Source organism: Apodemus sylvaticus, chromosome 11 (assembly GCF_947179515.1).
Source record: "Apodemus sylvaticus chromosome 11, mApoSyl1.1, whole genome shotgun sequence".
NCBI lineage: Eukaryota > Metazoa > Chordata > Mammalia > Rodentia > Muridae > Apodemus > Apodemus sylvaticus.
Window position 1 is genome coordinate 27,849,783 of NC_067482.1, and position 14,482 is coordinate 27,864,264.

A 14,482-nucleotide genomic window follows, 5' to 3' on the forward strand; every position below is an offset into this window, starting at 1 on the left:
TGTGGTGAAAGGCGCCGTAAATCCTCCGCTGCTTGCAGCCCGGCTGGCCAGCGATGGCCAGCGGTCGTGGGCACAAGGTCTGCCTGGACCCTGTCAGCTTGGTTCTACTGCTGATGGCCTTTCCTCTGGACCAGCTGCTGCTGCTGTTGCTGCTCCTGGCTTTAATATTTACCACTTCAGTCTTGCTCATTTTGTCTACTTAGTTAGAGCTTGTGTTCTACTAAATAAAGGAAAAACAGACCTTACAAAAGCCCGAGACTCCAAGCTTTGACCCTGAGGTACGTCAGCTTTAACTTCAGTGCCTCTTTCAGCAACAGATTGAATGAAGAGTTTAAAGATTGTTATGATACACAAAACTGTTCAAGTAAGTTCCTTTCTCAACACGGATGAACTGGATGAAGATAAAATATGTATCACTATAAATTTAGTCCTCTGTGTTCAGACTTGTATCACAAGTAGCCACATCTCAAGATATGACTGTATTCCAATTGTTCCTGAATAAAAGTACATAAAATAAACACCGAATACCTTATGTCTATCACCTATATAATCTATACTTCTTTCACTGGCAGAATAAGCCACATCAAAAAGTAGAGGCTCACTGGCAGTAACTACATCAATGCCTTCCAGGACATGTCCATGCCAATTTACAAGATCTCTTCCATAATCCTCCCATTTCACAGGACAATGCCTTGCAATCCTCTGAGTCCCACTTTAAATCAGAAAGTTGCAGTATGGGATTCTGTATTTGCCTTCAGATGTGTTAGAAACAAGAAAAACCAGTTTCTTTCAGGATACTCATAAGCATCATTCATTGGGTTCTTCAACTGCAAATTAAGGTCTCTTCAGTAATTCTCGCCATTCTTTATTTGGGACCCTGACTTTACCAGCAATCAGTCACATTCATGAATTTGCTTGTTGTTTGTTTTTCTGTCTTTTAATCTTCAGATGAATTATAAATCTAGGTAGTCTTTTAATTATGTTGCATAAATGATGGATCTGAATAGCCACTGCGTTTGTTACTTTTTGAAACTTTCTTACTAATCTTTCTGTGGTCTAGAAGTGTTTTTTTAAGTAAATAAAAAGTCATATTTATACATAATCAGATAGTCAATTTTTTAAAATTGAAACAATCAATAAAATTGGCTCTTAAGTTGTATACCTTAGAAACTATTTTAGGTTTCTAAAATCCAAAGTTAAGCCTCATTTAAAAAGTAGAACTGATATCTTGAGCATGTTTGTGTATGCAATTATTAGAAGCTGGTTGTTTTCACATTTCCAAGAGATTTGATAATGTCCCTCTGTATTGGAAATGCAAAAAATCTTATTTAGTATACCAACTCAAATCTTAGTCTTCTGAAATATCCCATGGGCCCACCAAGAAATAATAGTCATCCAGATATTTGAGCAGCCGATGGCCTAGATAAGTGTGCATAGAAAACATGCCCATTGCTAACTAATAAAACTGCAGGCAATTACAGATCTCTAATGCTATTCTATACTCCTATGATGCTCAATACCACACCTGACTGCATCTTAGTACAGTAGTGTAGTTATGAAACAAAGGCATCGTTTGATAAAATGAGACTACCAAAGCTCTCTATAATACCTATGTTTCTAAATATTAACCTCAACCACTTATATTCTTTGAATTTATTTAGATTGAGAATAAAATAACATGTTCTGCTATTGTTTTCCCTAAATTTTCTCCCTTTTCTTACTTATTAATAAATGTATACATTAATCAAATAATTTTGTGAGCTAAGTAAATAATAGCAGAGAAGTTTCTAGAATGTATTATAATAAAGTAAATGAAAACTAATTGTTTATTTTTATTTTCTTTATTTTAGATATTTAGAAGACAATGAAATTTAAGTAAATCAATCACTGACACGCCAATAATACACTAAATTACAATTGTGTGAAAGATTTAGAATGTAGGTTGAATGTTGGAAAAAAATCACAAGCTAGAGTTAGTTTTAGCACCACTATTCAAAGGGGCACTTATGGCTTCCAGGATATGTTTTTCAATATAGATTATTAGCACTTCAATTTTGAAATAACAAAACACATGCATAGAGAATAATGACCAAAAATCATACAGCAAGTAATTTATAAAATTGATTCTCCAATCCAAATGATGTGTAATTATCTCTATTTATGAGCAACTTTGTTAGATATATTAAAATATGTAGAACATATACACCACAAAACTATTACACAACAATATGAATATAAATCAGTGTGTTAAATAAAAGAAACACTTTTATTTTTGCCAGAGACATAGTCATGTTTGTAAAGTGAAGCAAAATGCAGAGATTTGGGGATATAAAAATTAATAAACATGTTCATTATTTACCTAAACCTATAATGATGCATTTAGTTGATCACGCCATTAAAAGCTTCCATAAATTATGATAGTCCCAAAACTAATATATTTATTGCAACAGAAAGAAAAATTTCACAGTGTCGTAAGTTTAAGTAACTATGTTCCCAAAGCAAACTATTTGTAGCACTGAACTTTTCTCAGGAGATAAAAATAAAAGAGTCAGAAGAAAGATGTAATAAGAACAAACACATTTGTATTCGATGACATTTTAAAGACATCTTTTACCCTTTAAAAGACTCTGAACATACTCAAATTCACATCATGTGTCCAGTGTAGTATAGACAAGCCAATTGCTTCATCATATCTTCTTATGAATAACAAAGAAAGCAAAAACACAGGCTATCTCTCCTTTTAGACAGTACTGAAATCTAAAAGCCATTTAATACAAACTGCCCCAATTTAAACTGTTCTTTTTATACCATCGTCACTGTGTAGCCTAAGGTATCTAAATATTGCATATTATGAAGTGGGGAAATATAAATGAAATAATTCTTGCCAGGAAATACTACTCATGAAATTTCTGTCATTCGAAATTAAAATGGACATGCTTTACTATGATAATTCTGATATTTTGCTTCCTCAGGTAACAATCTGTAGACAATTAACTCCTTGGAGTACTAAAACTTTCATGTAATAACTACTGGATGAGAACAGGTTTCTTATCTGTTACATCAACCATAAAACATATTTATATGCCTATTCAATGCAATCTCTCAGCCCAATTTTTGGCTAAATGAGAATATAGTACATTCTATTCAGACATTTTATGTTCCAATAAATAATCTCTCAATCACTTTTATGTTTGACCATGCCATGATGTATATATTTTATGAGTTTACTTTTCAACGAATCTTGATAAATTGCTTTATGGCATACAATAAAATATTTACTCAATTTGTACATGTAAAGTTGACTTGTTTCACTTACTTTCACAATACCATATATATTATGCTTTAAAAAGAAGCATACTAAAATACAAAAAAAAAGTGGAGGGTTTGCTTTTAATAGCTTTTAGCTTTTATTTAGTTTTCAAGCAGTTTCAGGCTCATTTAAAAGTATAATTGCTCCAGCAGATGGGATTGATCCCTAAGTGGGGCAGACTCTGGATGGCCTTTCCTTCAGTCTCTGCTTCTCTCTTTGTCCCTGCATTTACTTTTGACAGGAGAAATTCAGGATTAATATTTTTGATATGGGTGGGTGGCCTCATCCCTCAGTCAGGGGCCATTCCTGTCCACTGGATATGGTCTCTACAAGTTCTCTCTTCCCTTTGTTGTGTACTTTGGCTAATGTCCCCCTGTTGGGTCCTGGAAATCTCTTGGCTCCCTGGCATCTGGGACTACCTAGTAGCTACCACCAGTTCCCCTTCCCCCACTGCTACACAATTACTTTTAAATTTTTGAACCTTGATACTTCTCCCTGTTTCCTCTCATATCTGAACTTTTTCCTGCCCCTCCTCTCTCCCTCCCAGATCCTTCTCTCCCTTGACTTCCCATAGATTATTTTCCTCCCTCTTCTGAGTAGGAATGTAGTATTTACAGTTTGGTTCAATCTTGTTTCTTATTTGGTTTCATATGGTCTCTGAGTTGAATTTGGATATTCTGAGCTTCTTTTGGCTAATAGCCAATTATCAGTGAGTACGTCACTGAGTGACTAACTTACCACACTCAGGATTATATTTTCATGATCCATCTATTTGCTGGTGAATTTCATGAAGTCATTGTTTTTAGTAGATAAGTAGTACTCCAGTGTGTCAACGTACCACATTTTCTGTATCTATTTTTCTTTTTTATTTATTTTTTGTTTTTTCTATTTGATATATTTTTTATTTATATTTCAAATTATTTCCCCTTTGGTAGATAAGCCCTCTTCCCTTCCCCTGTTCCCCAATTCACCCCTTCCCACTTCCCTGTCCTAGTAATCTCCTACACTGTTGCACTGAGCCTTTCTAGGACCAGGGGCCTCTCCTTCCTTCTTCATGGGCATCATTTGATATGTGAATTGTTTCTTGGCTATTTATTATGAGCTTCTGGGCTAATATCAGCTTATCAGTGAGTGCATACCATGTGTGTTCAAAATTGGGTCACCTCACTCAGGATGACACTCTCTAGTTCCACTCACTTGCCTAAGAATTTCACAAATTCATTGTTTTTAATTGCTGAGTAGTATTCCATAGTGTAAATATACCACATTTTCTGTAACCATTACTCTGCTGAGGGAGATCTGGGTTCTTTCCAGCTTCTGGCTAATTATAAATAGGGCTGCTATGAACATAGTGGAGCATGTGTCCTTATTACATGCTGGGGAATCCTCTGGGCATATGTCCAGGAATGGTATAACAGGGTCCTCTGGTAGTATCATGCCCAGTTTTCTGAGGAACAGCCAGACTGATTTCCAGGGTGGTTGCACCAGCTTGCAACCCCACCAGCAGAGGAGGAATGTTCCTCTTTCTCCACATCCTCACCAGCACCTGTTTTCTCCTGAGTTTTTGATCTTAGCCATTCTGACTGGTGTGAGGTAAAATCTCAGGGTTGTTTTGATTTGCATTTTCCTGATGACTAAGGATGTTAAACATTTCTTTAGGTGTTTCTCAGCCATTTGACATTCCTCAGGTGAAAATTCTTTGTTTAGCTCTGTACCCCATTTTTATTAGGAGTATTTTGAACATCTGGATTTTTTCTAGCTTCTGACTGTCACAAACAAGGCCTCTATAAACATAGTAGAACTCATGTCCCTGTGGTATGGTAGAGCATCTGTGGATATCCCAAGAGTGATTTAGCTGGATCTTCAGGTAGATCTATTTCCAGTTTTCTGAGGAATCTACAGATTTATTTCCAGAGTGGTTGAACCAGTTTGCAATCCTACCAGCAATGGAAGAATGTTCCTCTTTCTACACATCCTAGCCAACATATGCTGTCACCTGAGGTTTTGATCTTAGGCATTCTGATTGTTATAATAAGGTGGATTCTTAGGGTCCTTTCAATTTGCACTTCCCTGATCACTAAGGACTTTAAACATTTCTTCAAGTGCTTCTTGGCCATTCAAGAGTCCTCTGTTTGAATTCTCTGTTTAGTTCTATACTGCCCCCATCCCTTTTTCTTTGATCGCGTTGTTTGGTTTTTGGTGGTTAGCTTTTTGAGCTCTTCAGATATTTTCCAGAAAGAAATCACAGGAGGGTTGAGGGAGGAATGGACATGAGTGGGAAGGGGACAGGCATGGAAAGAGGAACATGATCAGGTATTGGGAGGGGAAACAAGACTGAAGCCCTGAGGGCCAGCAGAAAGATTGGAAATAGGCAACCTCTGGAGGTAGGAGGTAGGGGGACTTACCAGAATGAACCAAGTCTCCCAGAGAACTGGAAGGTGGGGAATTCTAAGGACTCAGAGGGAGAGGCCTTAGATGAAATGCCCTACGGTGGGGAAAAGAAACTTATAGAGCCCAACTTCAGCAGAAAGAGCAACAAGTGAGAGAGGGGATTGCCATCCCAAGGTAAAAACTCTGACCCATAATTGTACCAGTCTGAAAGAACTGCAGAGACAATAATGGATAAAGGCCCGAGGAAAAGGAGGTCTAGCAACAGGTCCAAAGTGGGATCCAACTCAAGGAGAGGCCCCAAGGCCTGACACTATTGCTAAAGCTATGGTGTGCTCACAAAAAGGGACTTATCATGACTGCCCTCCAAAAGACCCAACAAGCAGCTGAAAGTGTCAGATGCAGATATTTGCACCCAACCAATGGACAGAAGCTGCTGACCCCTGAGGCTGAATTAGGAAAAAATCTGGAAGAAGCTGAGGAGGAGGGCAACCCTGTTGGAGGACCAGCACTCCAGTCTAGTCTCAACTTCGACCCCAAGATCTCTCAGATACTGGGCCACCAAACATGTAGCATATACTAGCTGATATGAGGCCCCCAGCACATATACAGCAGAGGACTGTCAGATCTGGACTCAGTCAGAGAAGATGAACCTAACCCCCCAGAGACTGGAGGCCCTAGGGAGTAGGCAGGTCTGGTGGGGTGGGGGTGAGTGGGACATCCTCATGAAGACATAGGTAGGAGGTATGGGTTGTGGAACAGTCAGAGGGTAGACCAGGAGGGGGATAAAATCTGGCCTATAAAATAGATTAAATAAAAATTAAAAACAAATGATTTCCTCTTTGCAGTGTACATAGATCATAGATGTCAATTTGCTTCTATTGGAGCAATCACATTTTCCCCATACACCTACAATTGTGGAAGAAAGAAAAAAAAAGTTATAAATTTGACAATGTGTGTGAAAACAATGGTAGAGCTGGAAGGGAGAAGTGGAAAGGATTCATGCATGTATTCATGAATATATTCATGCATATAATTCGTAAAATCATAGTATTATTTTAGGTGATAAAGGAAAATATTTTCATTATATTTACAGATTACACTAAGAATGGAAACCAGTCTACATATAAGAGAGTCATCAATTACAAGAGAAATGGAGAAAAAGAAGCATTTACTCACCCTAGTATTAAATGAACAAACTATACTTGAAAGAGTTCTAATCTATGGAACCCACAAAATATAAATTTTGCAATTATATTTATATGTAGTTTCAGTTTCTAAAGTTATTCAAAAGATCCTGAGTTTATAAATCATTCTCTCAGCTGACAGATACAAAACACAGGATTGCAATTTAGGACTGATATGATATTGAAATCATTTTAGAAAAAAATATGTGAGATTTTTACTTATTTTGAATGTTTATCTGTTTTTCCACACCTGATCCACATTGGATAAGATCCAGTATGTAAGTGAAAAAATATCATTCCATATTGCTGCAATAAAATTCTACTACTAGGACAGGAAGAAATTATAATACATATTTCTGAGAAAGAATCACTTAGTTTTCATTTTATGTATTTTTCAAGGATTTGTTTTATGCTGTCTTTTTAAAATCAGAACCATATGAAACTTGAGTGCTGTCCTTCTAAGGCACACTGTTTCCTTGACATTAGCAGTACCCAACACATTTCTACATACCAAAACTAAGGGAAAATTCTGCCCCTCTTCACTTTTGTGAACAAAGCAGCCTTCATCAAATTCTGTCATCACAAGCATAATATTAAGCCATGTAGTATGATTTCCCATTTTTCAAAAAGCAGTCCAGGAGTGGTGATATAATCACTGACAGACTGAAACACCAAGTGTAGTTAAATTCTTAAGAGAGATGATTATTTTAAGGGTTAAGGTATTCCCTATCATCTACTAATCCTGTTGAGGTAGAATTTATGACCATGTTAATAAATATAGAATCCCATCTTCTTTCACCTGAGACAGTTTTCTGTTCAGGCCAACTCTCAAAGACGCACACAGCAGGAGTGGGCTCCATGCAGAATGATACCTCACTCACGTGTTTTCCAGAACAATTGCATTGAATTTTTTTAACATCTAAATTAAAACTTGAAAAATGAACATGTGACTTGAAGCTTGTCTGAAGAATAAACATCAAAATCTACTGATCCAAATGATTCTTACAGGAAAGGAAGAAAATCATGAGTTCTGTTTTAAGCAGGAAGCAGGAAGCTAAATGCTAATGAAACAAGCACCCCTAACTGCATATGTTAAAGAATCTCCCCTGGTTATTTATTTTTTTCTTAAATAATCATATTCTTTATTTACTTGATTATTTTCACTATAGAGTAAATCTTAAATAGGGGTTTGGCTTTGAATTTGAAAGTACATATTTCACTTAGAAGCCAGCGTTTTTTTGATGCTTTATCCAGCATTTCTTTCAAGATTCCTACAACTTCATTCCTTAAACTGGGAATATTTTTACTATAACATATACAGTCTTGCCTAGAATATTCTCTGATATATTTTTTCTTTTTTTTCTTTTTTTTCTTTTTTTTTTATTATTCGATATATTTTTATTTACATTTCAAATGATTTCCCCTTTTCTAGCCCCCCCACTCCCCGAAAGTCCCGCAAGCCCCCTTCTCTTCCCCTGTCCTCCCACCCACCCCTTCCCACTTCCCCGTTCTGGTTTTGCTGAATACTGTTTCACTGAGTCTTTCCAGAACCAGGGGCCACTCCTCCTTTCTTCTTGTACCTCATTTGATGTGTGGATTATGTTTTGGGTATTCCAGTTTTCTAGGTTAATATCCACTTATTAGTGAGTGCATACCATGATTCACCTTTTGAGTCTGGGTTACCTCACTTAGTATGATATTCTCTAGCTCCATCCATTTGCCTAAGAATTTCATGAATTCATTGTTTCTAATGGCTGAATAGTACTCCATTGTGTAGATATACCACATTTTTTGCATCCACTCTTCTGTTGAGGGATACCTGGGTTCTTTCCAGCATCTGGCAATTACAAATAGGGCTGCTATGAACATAGTAGAACATGTATCCTTATTACATGGTGGGGAGTCTTCTGGGTATATGCCCAGGAGTGGTATAGCAGGATCTTCTGGAAGTAAGGTGCCCAGTTTTCGGAGGAACCGCCAGACTGATTTCCAGAGTGGTTGTACCAATTTGCAACCCCACCAGCAGTGGAGGAGTGTTCCTCTTTCTCAGCACCCTCTCCAACACCTGCTGTCTCCTGAATTTTTAATCTTAGCCATTCTGACTGGTGTAAGATGAAATCTCAGGGTTGTTTTGATTTGCATTTCCCTAATGACTAATGAAGTTGAGCATTTTTTAAGATGCTTCTCCGCCATCCGAAGTTCTTCAGGTGAGAATTCTTTGTTTAACTCTGTACCCCATTTTTTAATAGGGTTGTTTGGTTTTCTGGAGTCTAACTTCTTGAGTTCTTTATATATATTGGATATTAGCCCTCTATCTGATGTAGGATTCGTGAAGATCTTTTCCCAATTTGTTGGTTGCCGATTTGTCCTCTTGATGGTGTCCTTTGCCTTACAGAAACTTTGTAATTTTATGAGGTCCCATTTGTCAATTCTTGCTCTTAGAGCATACGCTATTGGTGTTCTGTTCAGAAACTTTCTCCCTGTACCGATGTCTTGTCCCTTTGTTATCTTAATCATAGTTGAAATCCCAGCTGGAAAAAGTCTTAATATTGAGTGTAATGTTTCTTTTTAATGCTGTTAAACTTCCTTGAGATCAGTGTCTTTACCTCTGATGTGTTCATAGCTGAATCATCTTTTACTGACTTCTATTTAAATCATAGATGAATGAATTATTCATGATGAAGAAAATGATGAATAAAATTGATAATGAATGAAGGTATTATTCTCCATCCATGTTAAATTCCTGATTATTCTTACTTAATTAAAAATTAGCTTCAATCTGGGCATCTCTTGTGCATGCTGCCACATTTGCTGTATGTTCTATTATCATATGACCTGTTACATCTGGAAGACACTGTTTCTTTGGAATCATATATCAACTCTGGCTATTACAATCTTTCCACCTCTTCTTCCACATTGATCTGAGAGGCTTAAAATGGGGGATTGGATTGAGTCATCCCATTTAAAACTAAAATTGTTTGCCATTGATACATGCTGTATCAGGAAAATCCAATGGAATATTTCTGGGTATACCAACCACACTCCAGCATAGAACCCATGCCCAGGAGAAGTTGGCCAAAACAAAATGAATTCCACAATTTTTTTTGGTGGATCATTTATATGGATTGGGTATTTGATTTGTCTTTTTGTTCTATTACATGTATGGTTTTTATTTTTTTTTACATTTGTTTTTTTGGTTTTGTCTTTTATTTTATGAAAGAGAAAGAGCATAAAGGATGAGAGGATTTGGGGAACCACTTGGGAGAAGTTGGAGGGAAATGATGGCCAAGTTATACGGTATAAAAATAATTTTAATTAAAAAATAAAATAAATCTATTATGCTTATATAGTTATTACTGAATTAATTGTCTCTGCTCTTAACCTTAAATTCTTTTACAGTTCTATTTATTTTGTCTAGTATATATCAACAGTAACAGTTTCTACATACATTGCCTGCAGTAATGATCTGAGGCTTTATTGAGAGCAGGTTAATTGTTTCATACTACAAAAAATTCAAAATAGGCTATGAGAATAAGTAACAGTGAATTAGAACAACAAAATGAATCGATCATTTGAGCACATACATTTGAACGTCAAATAAAAGTGTTCAAAAACACCAGGGAAACCAGGAAAGGGCATAACATTTGAAATGTAAATAAAATAAAATAAAATAAAATAAAATAAAATAAAATAAAATAAAATAAAATAAACTTGTTTTTCTACTTGATTTTGATCTGAGTTCTTTCTCACAAAATTAAATATTTCTCCTTTTATAAGATCCTTTATAAAATCTTAGTGTCTAATTTTAAGCAATTGCTCTGATCCGTGGAGAATGTCATCTTTTAAATGATATGGGTAAAACTCCTGAATGCCAACATCTACACAGAATTTCCACTTATTTCCACATATCTATAGATAACCTGAATGAAAAGTAGCAGGAACAGTTGATTGCTTACCTTTGATTGTGTAGGTAATATATTATTGAATAACCTGCTGACTAACTATGTTTTCTTTAGTTGTAATTTAACTGTTATTAAAACTGAGTAAAATACTATGTAATTCTTTCCACTGCACAGAGAAATTAAAACCATATGATAAAACAGCATGTACAAGTGAATCAGAAAATAATGAATAAACACTTAAAAACTAATTTCAACTCATTTTAAAAATGAGTCTAGAAAAAATTTTCTTTTGTAACTCTCGTCTTGTTATAGGAAGACAAGTGAAAGTAATTGAGGAAATAATGTAGTGTTGTTGCTGATAATTATGTTGCATGATAATTATGTTTTTACACAGTAACTGTTTCTATTAAAATGAACCACTTAGTAACAGCTCAAAATGAAAAGAAATATAAAATGTGTTAACAACATATCTACATGCTTCGTTAATTATAACATAATTAAGAAATTACCTTTGGATTTGTATCAGATTTTGATACCATTACCTATAAAATTTATGGACTCATTTAGTAAAATCTTGTGGACTTTTTTCTTTGTAATGCATATTTACCATGACATTTTATCTATACCATGGACTACAAATATATCGTACATTCTTTCTTGCTAACCAATACACATGTGCAGTCTCTAGGATTTTCCTCCAATTTGTGTAATAAATTCTGACCTTCATCATATCATTGAACTATTTTATATGAAGTACCTCACCTAATCTTAACAACTGTGGGACAAACTAATTGAAGACTCATTTTATACATAAAATTATTAGATACATTGTTCACTGATAATCTAATATAACCAATCCTCTTTATTGTCAACCTAGTTTATGCTACACACTCCAACACACAGTCCAAGCATTCATCTCTTTATTTCCATATTACCTCTTGATAATAATGTATACCATTTTCACAGTATTTCCTTGCTACGATAGTAATTAGAACTTGGGTCAAGCTAAGTATATATTTTATTTACTCAAATAGTATCTACAATAATTAATACAAAAATCCCACACACTTCTACCTGCATGTACATTCTGTAGTCACGGGGAATTTGTTGTAAGACTCATTTGTCCACCAAAAGCTGAGGATGTTCAAGTCTTCCATAACAAATACATTAGGTTTGACTCACAAACATTCCAACTATAGAAATGTCTTTTTGTAGGAAGATAAATAAAAATAGCTTCATAAAGTCCCTGAGACTAACCAGATTCACTAAGAGCCTCCCTGTCAGTGTAAGCAATAACAATTAATAATCCTTCTGACAAAGGAAGTTGAGCTGCAGAGAAGACTCAGATGAGAAATGTTGCAAAGAATATTCTGAGAACACAACAGCTGCCTAAAGGATGGGAAAGTGGAAAGGGGTGGGTGGGAGGACAGGGGGAGAGAAGGGGGCTTATGGGACTTTCGGGGAATGGGGGGCTAGAAAAGGGGAAATCATTTGAAATGTAAATAAAAAATATATCGAATAAAAAAAATAGTCAGTTTCAAAGAAAAAAAAAAAACAGCCAAACAGCCAAGCCACTTGAAAGAGATTAGGACAAACTAAGCCACCTGAAAGGGACACTCTTCAACCTGGTGACCAACTTGAAGAATTTAAAGTTTCCTACAGGTTCTTAGCTTGTGAACTGTCACCTATAACTATGCAGTGTGGACTTCGGTGATGCAGCTGTCTTTGAAATAACCCTTCACCCACATTTTTTAAGTAATCCTAATAAAATTCATTAGTTCACTCAAACAAACATACTTTGATGGGATCTCTACTTTGAACTGTCATGAGTTCTTTATCAGGGTAAGTAGATATGTGCACTGCATCTCCCAGGAAATATTTTGTCACACAACTCCATGTATAAGATAAATCACCATTAGATTATTTAAAATAAATAATTCAAGGTAGATGCTATTTACATAAAGTTTTCATATTTTCTACAACAATAATGCAATGGTTTTGGAATGAGTCATGGAACAATAAAATGAAAATAGATTTCATAATATATTCAGTACAGGCACTTAAGTTTTAAAATTATTTTAAATATGTACCTTGTTAAATTTATAGTTGAAAAATAACAGAAGTGAAGTCCTTGGTTTCCACATATAACAACATACTCAGGTACACTAGCTGTCTAAATTCTAGATAGTAACTCAACTAGCAATAGTCCTTTATGGTATCTACACAGTGTTCAGAACTTTTCTTTGTTTTGCAGGACGAAAAGCTATGGCTTTTTCTTATTACAGCAATTTAAGTAAAATGTTTATTTCAGAATTGTTATGTATGCATGTTTTTATCATTATATACCTTCAGATGTTTTAAAATAGCAAATTGATAGCACAGCACATATTTTATAACACTGATACATACTATGAATACCTGTTAATCTTATGTGCCCACTTTTACAATTTACATTTAAGGCAATATACAGTATCACATCATATAATGGAGACATGTAATTAAAGACAAATAATACTAAAATCTTCCTTCAGAAAATGTAACTGATGAGATGGGCAAGCACAGAGACTATAAATATTTCAGGCCCTCTTTATATTCAAAGTTTTAACCACCACTATCATGCTTCTTGTTAAATCCAAAACTCAACTCTGCAGATTGTTGACTTAGGTATTTCAAAGTGTTGACACTGTTCATAGTGAAATTCAAAATCCTAAAGGAAAGGAATATAGTGCTTCATTGACTTTTGGAAATCTGGCTGCTTTGCACACACACACACACACACACACACACACACACACATACACACAAAAGTGAAAGCAACAGGTGTGGACTGACTGCTTCAGGCTGATATCACATTTACCCTGCCCAACCTTTAGCCTGAGAATTTTCTCATCATTAGAACTCAACCTAGAATATTGCAAACCCAGCAGACTTGCTAATTGATTGTCCAGGGGAATAGTTACATAAGTCCCTATACATTTGTGCTGAGTTTGAATAAGCCCAAGGCATTTCCCCTATTTTCCTGAGCTAGACACATTCATTTTCTAGGCTTCTACTGCCAATAAGCATTTACTGAGCTAACATCTTACACAATTACTGATAATGAAATCTTTGTCTCAATTTGTGTTTTTACAGAGATTTAAGACAATATAAGGAATTCAGATGTAAACCAGATAATTGGTTAATAAACTTATTTTATTTTTCTTTGAGAATTCCATACATGAACACTGAATTTATATCGCTCCTGCACCATCCTTCAACCCAACTTGTTTCATGACCCCTCCCAAATGTGTGACCTCTTCTTCTCTAATTATCATTGTTTTAAATGCATATATACACACACATGGACACATGGACATACATGCACACAAATAATTGCAGTTCAAGCCAACTTTGGACATGTGTTAGGACATGGGCATTTTGGCTTAGAAAACATGATGTTGCTTACTCCTCAAGTACATTGTATTTTCCTGTTGCAAACAGTCATCTGCTACCTGTAGATCTTCATCTTGCTGGGAAATTTCTCCCATGCAAGTTTGTATTGTCATTATAATGGTATTGCATAGACAACCATATCCTTGAGATTAGTGAATATATTTTCTCTCCTGAATTGACATATCTGCAATTCAAGCCATATATTGAAGGTTCAAGAAAAGTCATGCAAGAGGACAGAACAACTGTAGGAGCCAGAATATCAC